This window comes from Prionailurus viverrinus, chromosome D1 (assembly GCF_022837055.1).
Source record: "Prionailurus viverrinus isolate Anna chromosome D1, UM_Priviv_1.0, whole genome shotgun sequence".
Taxonomy (NCBI): domain Eukaryota; kingdom Metazoa; phylum Chordata; class Mammalia; order Carnivora; family Felidae; genus Prionailurus; species Prionailurus viverrinus.
Window position 1 is genome coordinate 40,191,878 of NC_062570.1, and position 23,305 is coordinate 40,215,182.

A 23,305-nucleotide genomic window follows, 5' to 3' on the forward strand; every position below is an offset into this window, starting at 1 on the left:
GAAACTACCGCGGAAGAATTTGCCGTAAGACAAAGACAGGGTCACGTGTGCAAGTTACGGTCACAGAAATGCTGTAACAGAACTTGGAGGTTGGAGGAGAAGGTGAGAAGTGGCATGGGATTCTGATTTCTTACTCTCATTATTAGGAGTAAAAAGTATTTGAGGTTTATAATACACTTTATAAGGGTGAGGGCTGAAAAAATAAGTAGAAATCATATCAGCTAATTTAGTAGAAGGGGGGTTAAAGCATATTATTATTTCGTAGTAGTTTGTATACTGTGCTCAAAGAAGCGCTCAAAGGAGATCAATAAATACAGTAAAGCCGTGGACTGTGAGTGACCTGTTCTGTGAGTGTTCTGCAAGAGGAGAGAACGTTTCTTAAATTTCACTTGATCAAGGAGCGATGTCTTGCGATACAAGTAGTGCCTGACGCTGAATGTCATATGATCACATCTGAGCCAGTGGTTCTTGAGATTCGCTTTGATATATGAGTGTTGGATTGCAAGCATGTTTCCGGAACGAGTGATGCTCGCAAACCAAGGTTTTACCGAGAAGGTAACCATTTAAAGGTAAGACAAAATAAAAACCTTTAAAATGATCCAAGAGGCGGGGCGCCTGGGTGGCGCAGTCGGTTAAGCGTCCTACTTCAGCCAGGTCACGATCTCGCGGTCCGTGAGTTCGAGCCCCGCGTCGGGCTCTGGGCTGATGGCTCGGAGCCTGGAGCCTGTTTCCGATTCTGTGTCTCCCTCTCTCTCTGCCCCTCCCCCGTTCATGCTCTGTCTCTCTCTGTCCCAAAAATAAATAAACGTTGAAAAAAAAAAATGATCCAAGAGGCACCTGGGTGGCTCCAAGTGTCCCACTTCGGCTTAGGTCATGATCTCATGGCTCGTGAGGTGGAGCCCACGTCATGGTCTGTGCTGACAGCTCAGAGCCTGGAGCCTGCTTTGAATTCTGTGTGTCCCTCTCTCTCTGCCCCTCCCCCACTCACACTCTGCCTCTCTCTTTCAAAAATAAATAAAAAAATAAAATGATCCAAACACATACATGAGCAAAGGAAGTAAGCCATATGTTGGAAATTATCTTAAAGCATTGATGGAAATAAAAAGTGTAAAATACAATGACAGACACAAAACCAAAAAGCTGTCTTCTCTGTAAACGTAAGTGGCCTGGATGTACTTATTATTTTTTAAATGTCTCAAATGGGATTATCAAAGAAAACTCAAGTATACATCCTATAAAAAGGATGCATCTTTTTTTTTTTTTCAACGTTTATTTATTTTTGGGACAGAGAGAGACAGAGCATGAAAGGGGGAGGGGCAAAGAGAGAGGGAGACACAGAATCGGAAACAGGCTCCAGGCTCCGAGCCATCAGCCCAGAGCCTGACGCGGGGCTCCAACTCACGGACCGCGAGATCGTGACCTGGCTGAAGTAGGACGCTTAACCGACTGCGCCACCCAGGCGCCCCAAGGATGCATCTTAAAGTGATTCAAAACCATTCAAAGTAAAAGGATGGGCAAAAAAATAGATCATGATACATACACAAAGGCTAACAGAGTGCTGGGAGGAGAATTCACATTATGAAATATTTGTATCTGTAAACGTAGGAACATGAAATTGTTGGGGAAAGCAGAAGGAAGTGATGTTCACAACCTCACTTAAAACTGAATGGGAGCAAAAAGCACAAAAGAGATAAAGGATGAATGAGTATATATTTCATGATGGAGATCTAAAAATTATGCATATGTACAAAATGATCAAGGCTTTCTTTTTATAAACAATTTTAAATATATATATATATTTAAGTTTTTATTTTGATTCCAGTTAACATATAGTGTAATAGTAGTTTCAGGTGTACAATTTAGTGATTCAACACTTATATACAATACCCGGTGTTCATCACAACTGCCCCCGTTAATAACCATCATTTATTTCACCCATCACCCCCTCCTCTCTGGTAACTGTGAGTTTGTTCTCTATAGTGAAGAGTCTGTTTCTTGGTTTGCTTCTCTCTTTCCCCCGCTATGATTGTATGTATGTATGTACTCAATTACTATCTTTTTTTTTCCTCCAAGTTTTTATTTAAATTCCAGTTAACATAGTGTATTTTTGGCTTCAGGTGTAGAATTCAGTGATTCATCACTTACATACAACACCCAGTGCTCATCACAAGTGCCCTCCTTAATACTCATCACCCATTTAACCCACCCCCTGCCCACCTCCCCTCCAGCAACCCTCAGTTTGTTCTCTGTACTTAAGAGTCTGTTTCCTCATTTGCTTCTCTCTCTTTTTCCCCCCTATGTCCATCTGTTTGTTTCTTAAATCCCACATATGAGTGAAATCATATGGTATTTGTCTTTCTCTGACTTACTTTGCTTAGTATAATACTCTCTAGCTCCATCCACATCACTGCAAATGGCAAGATTTCATTCTCTTGATGGCTGAGTGTGTGTGTGTGTGTGTGTGTGTGTGTGTAAACCACGTCTTCTTTATCCATTCATCAGGTGACAGATATTTGAGCTTTTTCCATATTTTGACTGTTGTTGATAATGCTGCTATAACCATTGGGGTGCATGTGTCTCTTCGAATCAGTATTTTTGTGTCCTTTGGGTAAATACCTAGTAGTGCAATTGCTGGGTTGTAGGGTAGCTCTGTTTTTAACTTTTTGAGAAAGCTCCATACTGCCTTCCACAGTGGCTGCACCAGTTAAAATGATCAAGTTTTTCTTACAGGAATGACAGGAACTGCAAAGAGTAATAGACAGAAACATATTAGTAAATGGAGACTTCGTCCACCATTTTTAGCCCATGACAGGGCAAGTGAATACAAGATAAGGGTTTAGAAGACCCAAACATAATGAAATAGATCTGACTCATAGATGGCAAATTCTATTTTTTTTAATGTTTATTTATTTTTGAGAGAGAAAGAAACAGAGAGCAAGCGGGGAAGGAGAAGAGAGAGGGAGACACAGAATCCAAAATAGGCTCCAGGCTCTGAGATGTCAGCACAGAGCCCGATGTGGGGCTCGGACTCACAAACTGCGAGATCATGACCTGAGCCGAATTCGGATGCTTAACTGACCGAGCCACCCAGGTGCCCCAACCAATAAACATTAAGTAAGTGAAAGAAGACATAGTTCACAAAAGAAAAATACAAATTGGGGATGACTGGGTGGCTCAGTTGGTTGAGTGTCTGACTTCAGCTTGGGTCATGATCTCATGGTTTGTGGGTTCGACCCCGCGTTGGGCTCTGTGCTGACAACAGCTCAGAACCTGGAGTCTGCTTTGGATTCTGTGTCTCCCTTTCTCTCTGCCCCTCCCCTGTTTGTGCTTTGTCTCTCTCTCTCAAAAATAAATAAAAATTTTTTAAAAATTAAAAAAAGAAAAATACAAATTGCCAGCAGGCCCATGGGGGCAAAAAAAGCACAACTTTAAAAACAAAGGTATTTCTATTTAATAATAGGATACCATCTTGCCTGTCAAATTGGCAAAACCTAAAACATGCTCTAAATTCTTGCTTTATATGCAAATACATTCCTCGATCTTTTGAGATGAGCACTGGGTGTTGTATGGAAACCAATGTGACAATAAATTTCACATATTAAAAAAAACCAAATATATGCCTCGATAATGTGTCAGCACTACAAAATGTCAAGTGCAATAGATAACACAAATAGTTCTCAGTTCTTAATCCCCTCATGCAAACATCCAAGGTGAGCCATGACCTTGAGGAAGTGAACTACTTGTGTTATGTGGTATCCTAACTTTCAGTGGGTGCCATGGCCCGAGGCAGGAGGTATGTCGTCCTATAGGCCCACAACAGAGGTTGAGCCACTCACTGCTGAACAGCCCCCAGGACTCTGCTTGGCTGTTTTGTCCGACTCTGCAGCTCTCTCCCAAGGGAGTGTCTCCTCCGGCTGACCTCTAGCTTACCGCTGACATGTATGTTTGCTACGTGGAACTCAGAGAGCACATTTTCACCAAGTTCGAAACGTGCATATTTCTAGAAAGGCCTGCAGAGGTTACTGGTTCAATCTCCTATCTCTTCCTGCAGCACCCTCATAGATTCTGACTAAGTACCTAAGATTAGGAGAGCCTGCAACTGGAGAAGATGGGCCCCAAGTGTGGGTATTAATAAAACAAAACAAAAAGCAGGAGAAAAAGGATTTTGAAGCATATTCCACGTACAAATAAGGATATCTTACTCTTTCAAGTTAGGCTTGAGATTTGACCCCTTGCCTTCTAGTCTAACCACCTGCTCTAATGGGAAGCACTCATCTCAGCTATATCCAGCATGATAATTGGAGCCCATGTACACGAAGTAACCACGGGTTGGGGCATATGCCCACATCCCAGCTCTTGACTGTCTTAGAATGATGACAGGCCCAGATGTCATGCTAACCCCCCTTACCGCCACACAAGTCCCTGATGCATTGGCTCAGACTATGATTATTGGAATAAAGACCTCTGGTTGATGATGGTGAGCTGAGCACCTGCTCCCTCCTGATGGTAAAACGGTAGAGGAAAACAGAATTCCCAGGATGAACAGAAAGTGAGCTAAGAGCAGCAACATCTGGGAAGATGGAGAGCAAATGGACACGTGTAACTGGCTTAGCAGAACTGAGAAGGCTGAATTATAAGCTAGCAGTGGGAATACCTAAGAATCAACCCAGCTTGCACTGCAGGTCCCCCAAAAGCTCAGGAATTGATGTAACTAGGCTCTTCTGGAAGTAATTGTGAAAGTGGAGCTAGAAAGGACACTGGTTGAAAGTGAGTCTAAACTCATTAGGACCCCAGGTTCCTTCCCCAGCCCTGGTGGAAGGCAGGTGATTCTTAGAAGGCAAAACACATGATGTCTGGGCTGCACGCACCAGGTATAGTTGAATGTCTTGTGCTAAAAATATGGGGCTTAAGTGATATACATGTCAAATGCTGAGATCCCAGCCTTTTTTCCACAACTGCAGAATGCAGCAAGGAGGATTATTAACCTTCAGGCAGAAAGGTAAAGCATGTCCTCCAGGTAATCTATTAGGCCCAGGAGAAAATACCTGGGCCCTAACAGTGTAGACTACCCAAAGAAATTGATCTGTTTGGATTAGGCTCTGCAAAGTCTGGGATTAGTAAACTCCACCAAGCCTCAGAGCTTCTTAGTGCCCCACCCTTAAAGTCAGACAGCTAAGGATCACCATATATTTTATTATAACAGGCCAAACAAAGAAACAGTTAAAAAGCAATGCAAGGGAAACAAATCATACCGAATGATCAAATAATGACATTCGCATTGGATCAAAGTAGATTTCCTAATATGAATGTGAATATAGGTATTTTAAATATGGTTTAAAATTTTTCTGTGGGCTGCACAGCAGACAAGACTGTGATTGTAAATGGAAATACTGAGAAAGTTAAACCGAGCTCCCGTGATATAGTGAAAACCAGGATGTGGGGAAATCGGAGCAGTGTATAAGGAGATGAGGAGCTCGTGATGCTGATATGAAAGCAAGAACAGAGGCTTTTGAAGATTCCACATCCAGAGGAGGCCATGGACTCACTGCTTGTAACCCTTTCACATTAGGACTGGGAACAGACACGTCCCTCTAGAAAACCACTACAGTAGTTATAAGAACTGATGCTTGAAAATGCATTTTAAGACCTCTGATTGTCCTTGGAGCTCTATACATTTTAGCATGTAAAACACCATTAAATGAACATATAGCATTTCCTGGTGTTTGCATTCAACTCCATAAACTACTACAGCTGGGTCAAATCCAGCCTGCCATCTGTTTTTGAACAGATGGAGAGCTAAGAATAGTTACTGTTTTTAAAAAAAAATTAAACTTTCTATTATAATTGTAGATTCAAATGTAGTTGTGAGAAATAGTACAGAGAGTTCTTTATGTACGCTTTAGCATTGCCCCAATATTACTGTAGTGCAATATCTTAGTACACCAGGATATTGACATTGGTGCAGTGAAGATACAGATCATCACGAGGATGCTCACGTTCTTTTATAGCCACACCCACTTCCCTTTTACCCGTGCCCCCTCCTTGTCCCAGGGCAGCCACTGATCTGGTCTCCACTTCTATCATTTTCTCATTTCAAGAATGTTTTGCTGTCTAACAAAATACAACCATTTTGGATTGACTTTTTTTTCACTCTGCATAATTCTCGAGAGGCCTCTAGGGTTTTTTATGCATCAGTTGGTTTTTTTTTTTATTGCTGAGTGCTATTCTGTGGCTTGGATATACCACTATTTTCTTAGAGATGTTTTTAAAAAAATATTTTTTAACGTTTATTTATTTTTGAAAGAGACAGACAGAGCGTGGGGGAGGAGCAGAGCGAGAGGGAGACACAGAATCCAAAGCAGGGTCCAGGTTCTGAGCTGTCAGCACACAGCCCGACAAGGGGCTCGAACCCACGAACTATGAGATCATGACCTGAGCCAAAGTCGGACGCTTAGCCAACTGAGCGACCCAGGTGCCCCTTCTTAGAGCTGTTTTTAATAGCATTTACTCACATTATTCATAGTGGCCCAGGTTTGTAGAAGATGTTTAAGACTGGCTAACAACTTAGTCTTATCTTGGATTTTCTTTTAAAATTGAGAATAGAACTAGTTATGAGTTAAAGAATATTTCAGGATGACATGTTGGGTATACACTCAAAAGCTACACTGATACCAATTCTATAAATAGCAAATGTGAGTGTAACTTTTTTAAGCTTATTAGTTCACATTTTGAAAAAGCACCCTCATTTGTTTTCAAGTTGAGTACTGTAAATGGTTCTTGAGAGTCCACTGTGGACATGATACACTCAGTCCAACTAGCTGGGGGCTTGGGAGTGAGCTGATGTGACCATCCAATGTGGAGTCTCATTTAGAGTTAAAAATCAAACTGCATGACCCAAAAGTGACAGTCCCGGGCAGCATCCTTGGTTCCTCAGATAACACAATTCCCAAAGCTCTCATCATCCTGGTTCTCCTCCTGGTTGGCTTTCACTTGCAACGGACCATTCTTTCAAGGAAGCTCACCAAAATTCTGAAAGTCACAGTTGGTACAGCACTGAGTGACAGTAGCTTTGGCATTTGATATTACAAAGTCACTTTCAGGAAAATATGTTCTCCATTCTGGGTCAAGGGGAGGTAAAACGGGAAGACTAAGACTCCCCAACGGCGTCTTGAGTTATGAGGTATCCAGATAAAGGTGCGTGTGCATGCTGCCTTTAGTTGGGCTCCAGTGTGCCCGGCTCAGCACTGTCCCGGAAGTCCTTATGAAGAGCCGGTCTCGGGGGTGTGACGCCAGCTCCAGGATGATTTGCTGAAGATGGGCCCTGCATTAGTCATTTTCTTTTCTCTTCGTCCAGTTCTGCCAAGATTCGCTGGTAATTTTTTTCTCTCTCTGTCCAGTTCTGCCAAGATTCCAACTCTATTTTTGCTTTCAAAATCTTTTTCCAGCTTCCAGAAGCTGCCTGCGTTCCTTGGCTTGTGGTCCCCTGGTCCGCCTTCCCAGCCAGCATCGCCGCATCTCTCTGATCACCTTCTTCTGTGGTCATTTCTCTCACTGACCTTTGTTTTGTACCTATTTTTTTTTTTTAATCATTCACCGGCGGAAGGACATCTGTGTTGTTTCCAGTTTGGAGCTATTATGAATAAAGCTGCTATGAACAGTCACGGAGAGGTTTGTGTGTGTGTGAACAGAAGTCGTCACTTCTCTGGGATCAATGCCAAGGAGTGCAATTGCTACATCATATGGTAGCTGCCAAACTGTTTTCCAAAGTAGCAATACCACTTTACATTCCCACCAGCAGTGCGATCCGATTTCTCTGTGTTCTTGCCAGCGTTTCACGTTGTCACTAGTTTTTAACTTTTAGCTATTCTGATAGAGGTGTAGTGATATCGTATTGTGGTTTTAATCTGAATTCCCTTAATGGCCAATAATGTTGAACATCGTTTTATGTGCTTTTTTTTTGCAATCTGTGTATTCCCTTCGATGAAAGGTGTCTTCATGTCTTTTACCCATATTCTAATTGGATAGTTTTTTGCTGGTGAGTTTGGAGAAACTTTCAGACATTCTAGATGCTGGTTCCTTTTTAGATATGTGGTTTGCAAATATTTTCTCCCAGTAGCTTTTTTTTTTTCTTCATTCTCTTAACAGAGCCTTTAGCAGAGCAAATGTTTTTAATTTTGATGACTTCCAAGTTACCAATTTTTCCTGTTATGGATTGTGCTTTTCCTTCATGTATAATAACTCGGTAGCTCCCATAGTGTAGAAACTATGTTTTTGTCCTAAAAATTTTATAGATTTACATTCAAGTCCGTCATCTATTTTTTTATAATTTTATAATTTTCTAATTACTACAAAAAGTTAATTTTTGTATAAATTATGAGACTTACCTATCTCATATCTTGCTTGCTTTCCCTATACATTAAGTCTTCAGATTGGGTAGACTGAATCTTCTTTATTCTTTTTCAAAATTACTTTAGTTATTCTAGTTCCTTTGCCTTTCCATATAAATTTTAGAATAATTCTGTCTATGTCTACCAAAAAAATCTTGCTGAAATTTTTATAGAGACTGGGTTAGGGGTGCCTGGGCGGCTCAGTCAGTTAAATATCTGCCTCTTGATTTTGGCTTCAGGGTCATGATCTCACATTTCATGGGATTGAGCCCTGTGTCGAGCTCTGTGCTGAACATGGAGGCTGCGTGGGATTCTCTCTCTCCCTCTTTCTCTCTACTCCTCTCCCCAGCTCTCTCTCACTCTGTCTCTCAAAATAAATAAACTAAAAAAAAAAAAAAAAGGAATTAGGTTAAACCTGCGTATCGATTTTGGGAAAACTGAGATCCTTCCTATGAGTCTTCTGATCCATCATTATAACTCATTTATTTAAGTCTTTTTTTCATTTTTTTTCTCAGTGTTCCAACATACAAGTCCCGCATGAGTTTTGCTAGATTTACACCTACTTATTTCATTAATTAGAATGATTGTGAATGGTATTATATTTTTAACTTCAGTGTCCCTGTGTTCACTGCTGGTATATAGAAATACAATTGATTTCTGGATGTTTATATTGTCTCCTGCAAGCTTACTGACCTCACCTCTTATCATACGACTTCTTTTGTAGATTTCTTGGGACTTTCTACTAGACAGTCATGTCATCTGCAAATAGGGAAAGTTTTATTCTTTGTTTCTGATCTGGGTTCCTTTCTTTTTTTTTTTTTTTTTTTTTCTTTTCCTTCACTTATCACACTGGCTAGAACTTAGAGCACTGTATTTGTAAAGTGGTGAGAATGGACATACTTCCCGTGGTTTGTTTGTTTTTTTTAAATTTTTTTTTTAACATTTATTTATTTTTGAGACAGAGAGAGACAGAGCATGAACGGGGGAGGGGCAGAGAGAGAGGGAGACACAGAATCGGAAGCAGGCTCCAGGCTCTGAGCCATCAGCCCAGAGCCCGACGCGGGGCTTGAACTCACGGACCGTGAGATCATGACCTGAGCCGAAGTTGGCTGCTTAACCGACTGAGCCACCCAGGCGCCCCACTTCCTGTGGTTCTACTGTTAGGGAGAAAGAAAGCATTTTCACCTTCAAGTAAAATATTATCCATAGGTTTTTTGGTAAGTGTTCTTTATCAAGTTGAGGATGTTTCCTTCTGAGAGTTTTTTAATCATGGCAGGGTGTTTAATTTTCTCAAATTTTTCTTCATTAATTGATATGAACATGTGATTTTTCTTCTTTTAGTCTTCATCTGTCTTTAGGTAGATTACATTGATTCATTTTCGAATATTGAAACAGCCTCGAATCCCTGAATAAATCTCACTTAATCATGGTGTATAATTCCTCTTATATATTACTGAATTTTCTTTGCTAATACTTTGTTAAGGATTTTTACATCCATATTCATGAGAGATATTGGTCTGCATTGTTTTTGGTCTTTGTCAAGTTTTTGGGATCATGGTAACATTAGCCTATGAAAAAAATTGGGAAGTCTTCTATTTTCTGGTAAAGATTGTGTAGAATTTGTGTTACTTCTTAATCAAACTTTTATTAGAATTTTCTAGTGAAAACATGTGGGCCTGGTGATTTCTTTTTTGATAGTTTTAAAATTATGAGTTCAGTTTCCTCAGTAGTTTTAGAATTATTCAAGTGATTAATTTGATAGTGGGTGGGTTGTGGTAATTTATGTTTTTCAGGGACTTGGTCCGTTTCAACTACGTTGTAAAATAAATATTTGTGTTCATAGCATTTATAACAGTGTTGTTCATAGCATTCCCTTATTATCCTTTTGATTTCTGCAGAGTCTGCAGTAATATCCTCTGTTTCATTCCTGATATTGGTAATTTGTGTCTTCTTACTTTTTTTTCCTTTTGTCAGCCTTGCTAGAGATTTGTGAATTTTATTGATTTTTTAAAAAAAGAATCAGCTCTTTGTTTCACTGATTATTGTTTATTCTGCTTCCAATTTTATTGATTTATGCTGTTACATTTTTACTTCCTTCCTTCTGCCTATTTTGTGTTTATTTTGTTCTTTTTGTTCTAGACGAGAGAGGAGCTTAGATGACTGATTTGAGACTTTTTTTCTCTTTTTTAATGTGTTCATTTAGTCTATACTATTCCCTCTTGTCATTGCTTTAGCTGTTTCCCACAAATTTTATGTTACACTTTGTTTCTACTCAGTTCAGTATATTTTTAAATTTCCCTGGAGACTTCCCCTTTGACCCACTGATTATTTAGAATGTTGTTTAGTTTTCGACTGTTTGGAGAGTTTCCTGTTATTGATTTTTAGTTCTTTCTTTTCCTATTTTTGATTTTCTACTTTCTTTCTGTTATTAACATCTAGTTTGGTTCCATTGTGGTGGTAGAATTTACTGTCTATTATTTTGTTTCTTTTAAATATGTTGAAGTTTATTTGATGACTCACAGTGTGGTATATACCTTGGCATGGGTTCTGAGGGCAGTTTAAAAGAATGTGTATTCCACTGGTGCTGTGTGGAGAAATCTATATGTGTTAACTAAATTTTGCTGATTGGTGATATTATTGATTTTTTCTGTATTCCTGTTGATTTTCTGCCTAGTAGTTCAATCAGTTGAATTTTCCAAGTATAATTGTGGATTTGTTTATTTCAACTTTTGTTCTGTCAGTTTTTGCTTTTATGTATTCTGCAGTTCTGTGGTTTGGTACACACACATTTAGGATCGCTTTCTCTTCTTGGTAGATTGACCTTTTAGAATTATATAATGTCCTCCTCTTTTCTGGTAATTTGCTTTGCTCTGAGGTCTATATTATGTGAGACTGATATAGCCACTCCTGCTTTCTTTTCACCAATGTTTGTATGATATATCTTTTCTGTCCTTTTACTTTCAACCTGCCTATGTCATTTATTTGAAATGCATTTCTTATAAACAGCATATAGTAGGGTCATGCTTTTAATCTACTCTGCCATTTCCTGTTTTTTAATTGGTGCATTTAGAGCATTTATATTTAATGTAGTTATTGATGTGTCAGGGCCTAAGTCAAATATTTTATTTTTAATTTTGTTCTCTGTTTTTAATTTTTCTGTTTACTTTTTCTTGCCTTCCTCTGGGTTACTTGAATATTTCTAAGGAATTCTATTTTGATTTATCAAAGTGTTTTTGACTGTATCTTCTTGTATAGCTTTTTTTATTGGTTGTTCTAGGTTATATGATATATAAATAACTTATCACAATCTTCTAGTGTTATCATTTTACCAGTTCCAGTGATATGTAGTAATCTTATCTCCTTTATTTCCCTTTACCCTGCCCTATGTACGGAATAATTATCATAAGTATATCTTCTACATACATTTAGAATTACATCATAAAGTGTAATAAATTTTCTTTAACCATCAAAAATAATTTAGAAAACTTAAGAGGAGGACACTCTACTGTATTTAACCATATTTTATTCTCTCTCACGTTTTTTTTTCTTTCCTATTATTCCAAGATTTATCCCCCATCCATCCATCTATCCATCCATCCATCTATCCCTCCCTCCCTCCATCCATCCATCCATCCATCCAGTTAGTTGGTTAGTTAGTTAATAGAAATTCCTTAATTCTTCTAGGGTAGATCTAATGGTGACAAATTCTCTTAGTTTTCCTTCATTTGAGAATGTCTTGATTTTCTCTTCATTCCTGAAGGATATTTTCACTGGGTATAATATTCTGGGTTTATGGTTCTTTTGTTTCAGCATTTGAAAATAATGTCATTTACTTCTGGTCTTCACATTTCTAATTAAATATCTGGTTTAATCAAAATTGTTTTCTCTTTATAGATAAGATGTTGTTTCTTTCTGCTTCCAATTTTCTTTGTTTTTAGTTTTTGGAAATTTCACTATATTGTGTTATAATGTGGATTTCCTTGGGTTTATACTGTTTGGAGTTTGCTCAGCTTTGGAGGGAATTTTGGGGCATTATTTCTAGGACTACTTTTTCAGCCCTGCCCTTTCTTCTCCTTTCGAGACTGCAGTAGTACATCTGGGTGGCCCAGTGGTTTAAGCATCTGACTCCTGATTTTGGCTCAGGATATTATCTCACAGTTGTGAGATTGAGCCTGATGTTAGGTTTTGTGCTGAGCATGGAGCCTGCTTGAGATTCTCTCTCTCCCTTTCTCTGTGCCCCTCCCCCTGTGTCTCTCTCAAAATAAATAAATACACATTTAAAAAAAGACCTCAGTGACACAAATGTGAGATCTTTTGCTACAGTTTTACACATTTCTGAGATTTTTTTTCTGGTGATTTTTTTTTTTTCATTCTATTTTCTTTCCGTTGTTCAGATTGGGTGATTTCTATTGTTCATTGATTGTTTCCTCTGTCTCTTCCATTCTATTTTAGACCCCATCCACCGAGTTTTTGTGTGATATTGTATTTTTCAGTTCTAAGATTTCCATTTGGTTTAACTTTAGATCTTCTGTTTCTTTGCTGAGACTTCCTATATTTTTATTTTTCCAAGCATGTTTCTAATTGCTTGCTGAGTCATTTTATGATGGCTACTTTAAATCTTTTCCAGGTAACTCTAAAATCTGTGTCAACTTGGTGTCCTCTTTTCTCATTCAGGTTGCGATCTTCCTGCTTCTTGATATGACAAGTGAGTTTTGAGTTAAACTTGTATATTGGGGCACCATATTATAAGACTCTGGATTTTATTTAAATTTTGTATCTTGGTAGGCCTGTTCTAATGACTTTTGAGCAGGGAAATGGGGTAAAGTATCATTATTGTCAGATGGTAGTGGAAATCCAGGTGTTGACTCGACCTCTGTTAATAACTGGGGAGAGTGCTTCCTCTTTACTGCTGAGTGGGTGAGGGTTCTGGCTCCCCAGGAGTCTTTTCTCACCCCCAGTAGTCTTTTGCTGATACTACCCTGGCTGGGAGGGGCAAGGGAGCCTCATTACTGCTGTTTACATGGACTCCAGTGACACTGTAGGGGAAGAGTGGCCTCATAACCACTGAGCCACGGTGAGCAAACTGACTCTCCATATTCTTCATTGATATCACTTACCAGAGAGGGGTAGTACGGTTGCCTTGTTACTGCCTCTTGGGGGCTCTCCACATAGTCTCCACCTCCCTACTCAGCCTTCTCAGACACTCTGGAAGGGGGTTTGGGACGAGGCTGGAAATCTAGGCTGTTTACATTTGCTTGTGTGGGTGAGGGTGGGCCACAGTTTTTTCTGGGGTGTTTGTTTAAATGAGAGTTATTATTGTGTAGAAGTTTTCTGCTTTGCTATGTTGCCCCTTTTCTTTTATTTAGAGAGAGCAGGCTTTGCTGGGGTTCTTTTTATCTGCATCCGTTGCCATTTCAAGATTGTCAGCTTTCTCAGCTCCAAGTTTGGGATATATGAGTGTATTAGTTTGCTAGGATATATATAACAACGTACTACAAACTGGGTGGCTTAAACAACCTACCCCAAATTTGGGGCGCCTTATCCATCAAGGATAGTATCTTCAATGAAATAAATGCACGTTCTCCAAAATGAAGCAATTGTGTCTAGCCATTAAATCCTGTATTTTCTTCAGTACTCATATTTTTCATATTCAAAATAGTGACATAACTATGTGTATGTTTTCCAAGCTCTGAGATATTCTTGATTCATGTTTGGTTTTTTAAACAACTGTGTTAAGATATGGTTGACATACAAAGCGCTGTACATATTTAATGTATATAATTTGAAAAATTTGGAGAAAGTATGCGTCCAGGAAACCATCACCACAATCTGTCATGAACATATTCTTTGTCGTCAAAGGATTCCTCCCACGTTATTTTTGTTGGTGATTATTTTCAGAGCTTCATGTGTATGTATATGTGTATACACTGTATATATACACATATACATCCACCCACGTACATGTAGATACTCCCAAAATTCTTGGGTTCAACTCTTATTCATATAAAAACCTTTGGTTATAGATTAAACTTTGTATGTAGCAAACTTTGTATTTGAAGCCAAAGAGCTGTTTTAGTTCGGTTACTCATAATTTTATCCATCAACATCATTTGAGAATGACTCATCAAATAATTGATCTCCGTTAAGAGATACGTCTAGAATTGTAAATAGTTTGAGCTCAAACAGTACTGACTTTTGGAAGATTTTCCTCAAGCTGATGAAAATGAGGAATTTCAAAGCTGTAATGTTCTTGTTTTCAGAAATAAACAAACCCCAAACAAATCATACCCAAATGGGGAGAATGTTAGTATGGGCTCTTTTGGCTTTATCTTGTATAATAATCTTTAAGCGGTTCACCATAAAAGATATATTGACAAGATAAATGAAAAGCTTAACTCTTTATTTTGTGTGAAACACATAGAGCCAAATACATTTTGTCTCTGATGGGTTCTTCCACATCATTTCTGTGTGAGGGACCGGGGTTTAGGAAGTCACACAGAAGGTTCTTGTGACCTTGCAGAGGTCTTGATTATCAGTTGTCAGCTGTCAGTGTCAAAACAAGTGTGGTTTCTTCTAATCACTTAGGTCCTTGGGCATTTTGTTTTTCCCTCCTTGGCAGGCAAGGGAGGAAAATGTTCTGCTTAAATTGTTCAGTGCTGCTTCTATCACTGAGTGCCTTCCCACCGGGAAACCCCTGTGAGCATCATGCTGGGACTCGTAAGGCAGTAATTCTCAGTGGGGCTTTAAAGGGAGGAGAACCATGGTCTGTGGGCAGCATCCATGTTGCCAGCAACTCGGACTCCAGGGAGGCACAGGTTTTTGAGAAAAGAAAGAGAGGGATTAGGGCATTCCCCAAAGAGGGCTGTTTTTAGTGGCATCCGTTGAGGTGGGGCTCACTTTAAGAAGGTCATGTCTGATTAGAGGCAGTGTGGCCTGGCAGAAGCAGTGTGGGCTTTGGAACCCCACAGACTGGCCATTTTCCAGATATCCGACCTTGAGATAAATCATTTGATCTTTTAAGTCTCCAAATAAAATGGGCCTGATTCTTACTTTGAGGGGTTCTTATAAAAGTGAAATTGAGGGGCGCCTGGGTGGCTCAGTCGGTTAAGTGGCCGACTTCGGCTCAGGTCATGATCTCATGGTCCGTGAGTTCAAGCCCCGCGTCGGGCTCTGTGCTGACAGCTCAGAGCCTGAAGCCTGTTTCAGATTCTGTGTCTCCCTCTCTCTGACCCTCCCCCATTCATGCTCTGTCTCTCTCTGTCTCAAAAATAAATAAACGTTAAAAAAAATTTAAAAAAAAAAGTGAAATTGAATTTAAAAGTCACAAATCACCCACACTGACTCAAGAAGAAATAGAAAATCTGAATAGACCTATAGCAAGGAAAGACACTGAATTGATAATTAAAATTTTCCCACAAAGAAAAGCCCAGGTTGGGATAGCTTCACTGTCGAATTCCACCAGACATTTGAAGAAATAATGCTAATCCTTTATGAGCTCTTCCAGAAAATGGAGTAGGGGAAAGTTCCCCGTTCAATCAAGGAGGCAAGAATTTCTGTGATACCAAGGCCAGACATACATGTGACAAGAAAACTACAGAACATTATCCTTCGTGCATATGGACACAAAAATCCTCAATAAAATATTAGGGAACTGAATCCAGCAACATATAGAAAGGATTATAGTAGGATTTTTCTCAAGAATGCAATAGCAGTTTATCCCAGAATATAAATTAACGTAATATACTATAGTAATAAAGGACAGAAACTACATGATCATTTCAATAGGTGCAGAAAACGCATTTGACAAAATCTAACACCCAGTCATAAAAGCTCTCAACTACCTAGGAATAGGTGGGAACACCCTTAGTCTGATAACAAAGCATCTACAAAAACCCTATAGCTGACATCATACTTAATGGTGAGAGACTGAAAGCTTTCCCTTAAGATCAGGAACAAGGCAAAAATGATGGCTTTCGCTATTTCAATTTAACATTGTATTAGAGTTTCTAGCTAGCTCAATCGGGTAAGAAGAAGAAATAAACTGCACCCAGAGTGGAAAGGAAGAAGTAAAAACTATCTTTATCTAAAGATAATATGATCTCGTATGTAGACATCTTTAAGAAATTAAAAAAATTCTTATATGGAGAATAAATGAGCTCAGCAAGTTCACAGAATAAAAGTTGATCTTATTTCTGTAATTAGTTATGAACACTATATAGTGAAATTAAGAAAACAACCTCATTCATAATAGTATCAAATAAAATAAAATAGGAATAAATTTAGCAAAAACCTAGAAGACTTCTACATTGACAAATCTACCACATTTCTAAGAGAAATTTTATTTTATTATTTTTTTTTAAATTTTTTTTTTCAACGTTTATTTTATTTTTGGGACAGAGAGAGACAGAGCATGAACGGGGGAAGGGCAGAGAGAGAGGGAGACACAGAATCGGAAACAGGCTCCAGGCTCCGAGCCATCAGCCCAGAGCCTGACGCGGGGCTCGAACTCACGGACCGCGAGATCGTGACCTGGCTGAAGTCGGACGCTTAACCGACTGCGCCACCCAGGCGCCCCTAAGAGAAATTTTAAAATATCCAAATAAATGGGGAGATAGTTCATTTTTACTGATTGACTGGAAGACTCAGTATTATGACAATGGTAATTCTCACCAAATTGAGATTCAGTATCCATCAGTTTGGAGAGAGTTGCCATCTTAATCCATATCAAAATCCCAACAGCCCTCTTTTGGCAATTGAGAAGCTGACAAGCTAATCCTTAAACTTACTCGAAAGTACAAAGGGCCCAAAATAGCCAAAGCAATCTTGTAAGTTGGAGGATTTACAGTTTTCAATGTCAAAACTTACTACAAAGCCACAATAATTAAGACTATATAGTACCGGCCTAAGGACAGACACACACAGATCAATGGACCAGGATTAAGAGTCCATAAATAAACCTTTATCTTTATCCATCATCTTTATCGTCAGTTGAGTTTTCAACAAAAGTAACAAGACAATTTGATGGGGGGAAGAATAATTTTTTCAACAAATGATGCTGGGACAATGGCATATCCACACGTGAAAAGATGAATCTAGACCCTTGCATCAGACAAAAACATTAACTCAGGGGTGCCTGGCTGGCTCAGTAGGAGGGGTGTATGAGTCTTGGTCTCGGGGTCGTGGGTTCGAGCCCCATGATGAGGGTAGAGATTAAAACTTACAAAAAAAAAAACTCAAAATGGATCATAAACCTGATGTAAAACTTAAAATTAAAAAACTTTCAGAAGAAAATGTAGGAGGAAATATTTGTTATCTTGGGTTGGGCAAATGTTTCTCAGGAAGACGAGAACACAATCCATAAAAGAAAAAAATCAATGAATTGTACTACCTCAAAATAAAAAAACGTACGTGCTTTAAAAGATACCATGAAGAAAATGAAAAGATAAGCCAAAGACGGGGGGAAATATATCCAAATCATGTATCTGATAAAGAACTTTTGGCTAAACCATATTTTATATATATAAAAATTTTTGCATAATTATAAAATGGACAAAAGGTTTGAATAGACATTTCACCAAAAGACATGGTCAACAGGCACACAAAGAGATGACTCGACATGATTGTCATTAGGGAAATAAGACTTAAAACTAGCATGAAATAGCACTTCACACACTGGAAGAACTGTAATGAAAGAGACAGATAAGAACATGTATGGGAGGGGATATGGAGAACTAGAATCCTTACACATTGCCAGTGGAAATGGAAAATGGTACAGCTACAGAAGAAAACCTTTTCACAGTTTCTTTTGAAAGTTAAAAATGAATATACCATATGACTCAGAAATTCTACTCCCGGGAATCTACTCAACAGAAATGAAAACATGTCCACACACAGACTTGTATGTGAATGTTCATAACAGCTTTATTTAGAATAGCCCCAAACTGGAAACAACAAATGTCCATCAACGGGTGAAATGGATAAACAAAATATGGTTTATCCATACAACCAAATACTAGGCGGCAATAAAAAAAGAACAAAATACTGGTGCCTGCTAAAACATGAACCACAAAAACATACTAACTGAAAGAAGCCAGGTGCAAAAATCCCTACGTATTATATGAATCCGTTTATGTGCAACGTTCAGGTAAATGTCAGAGTGACTGCAAATGGGCATGGGGATCTTTTTGGGGTGATGGAAATTTTCTGAAATTGGGTCGTGGTAGTGATTGCACAACTTTGTAAACCCAGTAAAATATCACTGAATTATACTCTTGGAAATGAATGAGTTTTACGGTATGTAAATTATTGCTTAATAAAACTGCTAACGATTAAATAAGTTTAATTTACATTGTAGCGCCCAGCACATGGTCCTCGATAAATGCTCAGATTGTTCTTTTGGAGGCTGTATTTTGTCTTCCGAGCTCAGACCTGATGCCTCAGAGGGCGAGGATGGCAACAAGTGCTAACGGCTAGTGTTTCTGGAGTCCTTGCTATGTTCCAGACTCTAATGGTTTTCTATATATGATCTCCTTCAGCTCTCACAACAATCCTTGGACACGATAGTATTACGACTATTCACAGGGAAACGGAAGCTTTGCTGAGGTCATGGGGCCAAGGCGTGAAGAGTCATCGGTCTCCAATAGATCTAAGCTGTCCTGATGTATTGAGAACCTTTAAGACTTAAGAATTTCTAGTCCAGTTATGGGGCTAGCTTGATGGCTCTGAGCACCTCCTTCATTCTAAGCCTTCCCTGTTTGAAACCTTGCTATTCTAGATTACCTGGCAGTTCTGCGATGTGAGGAGATTGTCGGCCACCATAACACTAATTGCCTGCCTGCCTCTGACTCATGTTTATCTTTGTTATAAGATTGTTGACCCCTACTGGGGTGCGTGGGGTGCTCCGTCTGTTAAGTGGCTGACTTCGGCTCAGGTCATGATCTCACGGTCCGTGAGTTCGAGCCCCACGTGGGGCTCTGTGCTGGCAGCTCAGAGCCTGGAGCCTGCTTCGGATTCTGTGTCTCTTTTCCTCTCTCTCTCTCTCTCTCTCTCTCTTTCTCCCCCTCCCCCACTCACGCTCTCTCTCAAAAATGAATAAACATTAAAAAAATTTTAAGACTGTGACCCCTCTTGACCCACGTTGGAGGATGGTGACGAAGGGCAGTTTCTGAACACTGCCTGGTTGACTTCTCTGACTCGTGCTGATATTTTGGCTCACCTCTGCCCTCAGAGTTCCCTGGAGGTCATGAAAACGTTTCCCCAGGCTTTTCCTTCAGTAGGCCCATGGCCCATTCATTGTCATCCCTGGGCCACAGTAGATAGCCTCATGTTAGGAGGGAAGAACCTCCTATCAGGTTGGAATATTTTATCCTTTAGAATTTAGCAACTGGTGGTGCTCTAGGCTACAGGGTTGGAAGGGTTGGGCAGAGTTTCAGTTCAGTGGCTAATTGTGCTTTAAATCCTTGGGCCTTCTCACACTTTCTACCGTATTGCTCACGTCCTAGGATTCTTAGGGTTTCACTGGCTCTGACTATTAAGCACCATGGCTAATGTTCTATATTGGATTCCTATTAGATATTAGTTGAAACACAAAAGGTGTAGATACTCAGATGGTCCTATGTGAGGTCAAGTAGGAGTGAAAATCCCCCTCATGTCCACCAGTGTTCAAACTCACAGTCTACGTACTCTTCCACAGCCGACAATTTGATACCCCTAGTGTTTTGTCATCGTTCCATAAACTGCCTCAAATTTGCTCTACTCATTGCCTTTGCTACATGTAGCCACCATGTCTGGATTCAATCGCCTATCAGTCACTGCTTACCCAATCTCTCCCGTGATCAGGACCTGTGCTAGGAGCACAAGGGAGGCTAGGAAGCCTAATACTAATCCTCTCTTTTGGGATCTTTTAGAATCTTCTAGGGCCAATTGGAGACGGGAGGCACGTATACAAAGGGAAAAATTGATATGCACTGAGATAATGGGATGGGGAAGAGATAACCGCGTATCACTGTTGAAACTACAGTTGCTTCTAGATTGCTTGGGTCAGATTGACCATAGTTGAGGCATAGCAGGGACCTACCTAGAGAAACTCACCTCCGGGGAAGGCCTCTCTAATTAGGTGGTCTGACTCGCTTGGCTTTGGTTGCTCTCCCAGAGTGGGAGGAGAGAGTCAAGGCCTAGGTGGGGCTGCACCTCAGGATGCTGGTATTGGGGTGACCGCAAGCTCCACTCCAACAGAGGTGCTCCCCTGACAGATAATCAAGAGTTGTCCATCTTCTTAACTGAAAATTTGGGGTTATCTCCGACTTTCCAGCAGCCCGCCCCTCCCTACCCCAGATTTGCTTCATTCGCAGACCATTTAATATGCTCCTGAGGGGTGCCTGGGTGGCACAGTCGGTTAAGCGTCCGACTTCAGCCAGGTCACGATCTCGCGGTCCGTGAGTTCAAGCCCCGCATCAGGCTCTGGGCTGATGGCTCGGAGCCTGGAGCCTGTTTCTGATTCTGTGTCTCCCTCTCTCTCTGCCCCTCCCCCGTTCATGCTCTGTCTCTCTCTGTCCCAAAAATAAATAAACGTTGAAAAAAAAATTAAAAAAAAAATATGCTCCTGAATAACAGAAATAGGAGTATATATTTAAGCTGTTATGAAGCAAAAGTCAACTCAAGTCACACTTCCTCTTTGAGCCAGCTTCCTGTGTTGGATGGCACCATTGGTCTTTCACCTGTTTCTTTCCTTCTCCTTCCCTCCTATTTTAGCTGAATCATGGGCCAAAATGGCTCCTGTCATAGGGAGGAGGCTATAATCCATAACACGGTTTCTGTGGGAAAATGTATTGTGTGCTAATACAGAGCATACCTGCCTCTCCTCCAATCCCTCCCATCCTGCCTGGGACACTGCTCCATGAAATCCCTTTGGTCCCTGGAGGGTGGGAGAGACTGAGGAGGGAGGGTGAACAGCAGGGAGCCGCACTCCTTCCCTCCTCTCAGCATGCAAACTGAGCGGCTTGCTTGCTTTTTATCTTGATTATATATATGTTGGGCTTTAGTGTTTGATTCCTTTTGAACAATGAATCCTGCTGTTAAGCAAAAAATACTGAAAACTACTGATTTAAGAAAGCTGGTATTAAGTGCAATGCTGAACTAGTGATTTAAAGGAAGTTTGCTTAGGGACTTGAAATAATAATCCAGAACAACAAATTCACTGTTAGTCCTGGACATACTCCAAGTTCATGCTCTCTTGACTCTGCTAAGTTCGAAGAACACTGTAGCCTAGATCTTTATTTTCAGCCTGCAATTTGTAATCATGTCTCAACCCTGAAGGGAATGAAGTGGCATTCAGATTTGAGGGATTATAAAGATATGTGTGTTTAAGCTTTTGCGCCGTTTGCATTTGCATTACAGATACAAAGGTTTTAGAATTGTTTATGGAAGGCCCTTTTCCTGAACATACTTTTTCTTCCCATCTTCTAAAGAGAATACTGAAAAATATTCTATTTTCTTTGTGTCCAGGCTAGAAATTACTAAATAATGTTAAATCATCATAGCTTTTATTTTCCTCATGTGGGTCTTTTTGGGTACACTAAAAGCTTTGCACCCCTCTGATGGTTTGTCATGAAACATGGCGTCTGTGGATACAGCATTGTTCGCTGTTTGCTTACGAAAGGTGACACTGGGAAGTAGGAAGAGTTGGAGCCAGTCATTGGAAGCTGGGTATTTCTGATTTTCTTGATTACCCTGATTCTAGTAAGTTTCTTAACAGCTCAAGTCCCAGGAACAAGGATACTAGCTTTGCTGATTTCACAGGCATGTTTTGAGTTGAAATGAACATTGCTACGTGAAGGCTTTTGGCAAATATCAAGAGCTCTCCAAAACTACACGGTCCCGTCCCCTCAAGTGAATGGGGCTCTGCATTTTTTCACATGACACCTGTTATCTAAAGACAACTTGACTTCCTCTTCGGGTACGCTGAGATTCAGTCTCTTAGAAGAGGAAACGAAAACTATAAAAGTTGTAGGACTTACCTTGCGTAACTTCATTGGGATTTCTCATAATCTTTATGTAAATGTCATTTTTCGAGAAAGAAGAATGGATTATCATGCGTATGTATTTGTAACTTGAATTTTATTGCCCACTGCCGTGTTATTACTGTTGCATCGAGATTAGGCATTTAAGTTTTCATTCACAGAATTTCATATCGCTTTATTACATTAAAAACAGAGGTATTACAAGGAAGATTGTAACAGCAGCAATGTTTTAGATCTTCTTTGTCTTGTTCATTTCCGTGAAGTAAGTAGTACTAACAGGAAAGCATTAATCTCTGGCTGGTACATACATTTCAAATGTGTAAACAGCACGTTCCATGTCTTAATTGTGTTAAAACAGAGAGACATTACAAGGATGACTGTAGAACCGGTAAAGCTATTTCTACAAGAAATTTCGAACAGAAATTTAGGATGTTTACAGAGCTCAAAATAAGGTTTTTTCATTCGGAAAAATTCTTGAGTTTTCAAACCCAGTACAACTGAGCTGCCCTGGATATTTGAAATGCAGCATTTTCCCTTTCGCTCGTTTTGTGTTGTTACGGAGGAAATGGGTTTTCAGTATACATGATTCAAGTGGGGGGAAAAACTCCATATTTAATTCCAAAATATTCCTTAGACTGGAAAAAAAAATCTCTTTTGGAGTAGTCATGTTTTTTTAATAGTAACTCTACAGCCAAAGAATTTATTATGTTAATGCAGAAATACAAACAGCTTTCTCGAACAAAATACCTACTATTTTCTAGCTGCTTAACAGAAATGATTTACTCAAGAAAACAGAACAAAATTTCTCAGTTTCATTATCCAGCTTTGTAAATATTTTGCCAGAGCTTTTTTTTTTTTTTTCCCTCGGGGTGGGGGAAGCAAATAAAAGAGTTTAAAAGC

The 23,305-nt window shown here is 39.6% G+C and overlaps 1 pseudogene; it reads right to left on the bottom strand.

Moving 5' to 3' along the window:
- Positions 1-7,008: 7,008 nt before the first annotated feature.
- On the bottom strand, positions 7,009-7,327 carry LOC125146448 (SOSS complex subunit C-like; annotated as a pseudogene).
- Between the last annotated feature and the right edge of the window lie 15,978 nt (positions 7,328-23,305).